The 1,932-nt window shown below is 44.6% G+C and overlaps 1 pseudogene; it reads left to right on the top strand.

Moving 5' to 3' along the window:
- Positions 1-479: 479 nt before the first annotated feature.
- Positions 480-547, top strand: LOC141568421 (U4 spliceosomal RNA; annotated as a pseudogene).
- The last annotated feature ends 1,385 nt before the right edge of the window (positions 548-1,932 follow it).

The following is a 1,932-nucleotide window of genomic DNA, read 5'->3' as shown; positions in this document are numbered from 1 at the left end:
CCACTTGCTCTGTCTACACGGTGCTAAGTGAATCCATCCATTTCTCCCTACCCTCCCTGCTACAGCTGCGGTCCTGGGACAAATGACAATGCTTATGTCCTCTCTTTTGTATCTTCCAACCCCCAGCAAGTGGCCACTTCAAGATGTGGTCTGTCTGAACAAGAAAGAGCAGCTATAGGAGGTATTTGAGAATAAACACCAACAAGGCTTAATAGCAGACTGGACATAGAAAATAGAAATGGGAGGGAAACCAGGTGACCAGAAGGCTGCAGCTGACACTGACAGGACAGTCAAAAGAAGACCTGAGGACAGGATGGGGGAAAAGGTGAGTTCAGTTGAGAACAAGTTGACTTTAGGAGGTCAGCAGTGTTCAGGTTTCCAACAGGTCCATGGAAATACACGATATTAACCCAAGAGAAGTGGTTTGCCCAGAGCTGGTCATGTATAATTTAGAGTCACCCACATTGAGATGAAAATTAAGCTTTGCACAGTCGCAGTATCGTAGCCAATGAGGTTTATCCGAGGCACGATTATTGCTAATTGAGATGAAAATTGAGGGCGTACAATACTATCCATTTGAGAATTCCAAGGACAAGAGAGTGGGCCAAGGAGAGCAAAGCACCATCATATACTGGAGGCAGAGTATTGGGGTGAGAACCCCAGGAACAAGTCAATATAACAGTGCCATATTAGAACTTAAAATAAAAGGAAAAATCAGGACTACTGATCCTATCTTTACTTAAAATTTTTATATTTTATTCATCATAGGTTTTTGTATTGATTTTCATTTTTTAAAAACATTTCATTAAAATCTTACTTATCTGAAGACATAAGAAAGAATATAACAGACCAGCCACGTCCTTCTTGAGAAAAGGAGACCTAAGGCAGTAAGTCCCATGGATAGAGCCCAAGCCCTGGGTCTCACCTGCCTGAACTCAAATCCCGTCTCTAACTTCTAAGTGTCTGATCTCAGGCTGGTCACTTCACTCTCTTAAACTTGGTGTCGTCACCTGAAAAATAACTCCCTTCTGGCAAAGTTGTCACAGTGCCTGCCCTACATAAGTGATTCCCAAAGATTTGTCCCTAGCCTGAGTACTTCCAGTGGTGAGGAGGAAAATGAGGAGGCTGGACAGAGGAGATGACAGAGTGAGGGGCTCAGGGAGGGGAGAGAGGCAGCACAGCCAGAAAACCAGGTTCCACCCTTTCCACAACTGGCAGATGGACAGAGACACACAAAATTGAGAAACTCCATCCGCTGTCCACATTTTATATATTGCATTCCACTCTATTTTTTAATATCTATGACTTTCTTTCCTTTCTGTGGGACATAGAGAATCAAAATTTTCACTCCCACAAGGTGGGAAAGGCCTTGTGCTAAGAAGAGCTGTAGCCTGACCGATATCTCTCCCATCTCTGTACTCTGGATGCAGCACCACAGTCCTTTTGATCAGTGCCCTGGAGGTGACAACCCACAGCTGCTCCTGCGTGGCTCCCAGAGGACTAGGGAGAGGCCAGGTGGGGGAGGGGGGCTCTGCCATCATTTCCTTCCCAACCATCACTTTTCAGAAGCCTGGAGCTCCCCAGCAGTTTTTCCCTGGTGGAAAATGTCCATGTTTGGTGTCTGCCTAAAGGAGAATCTCTATGGAAAGTTTGAGAAAGATTCCCTCTGGCTGGGGATGTGAAAAAAGCCTGTGCCTTTCCCATTTGGAAAAAAAGAAAAGAACATACTTGAGACGTGGTTATTTTTGTCTCAGATTTAGAAGGGGCTGACTTGAACAGTGGTCACTCAGCCTGCATTCCCATCGCTCTTTTGGTAAAAGTAGATGGAACAGGCCACACAGAGGTGATACCAACCCCAAAATGCTCATGTCTCTTCTCAAGAATTTGGGTGTGTTTTTTTTCTTTTTAATAGATATGGCCTACAAATAATAC

The sequence above is a fragment of the Rhinolophus sinicus genome, linkage group LG13 (genome assembly GCF_036562045.2).
Source record: "Rhinolophus sinicus isolate RSC01 linkage group LG13, ASM3656204v1, whole genome shotgun sequence".
Classification (NCBI taxonomy): domain Eukaryota; kingdom Metazoa; phylum Chordata; class Mammalia; order Chiroptera; family Rhinolophidae; genus Rhinolophus; species Rhinolophus sinicus.
Note: the sequence above shows the minus strand (reverse complement) of the source record. Positions and strands in the feature narration are given on the sequence as shown.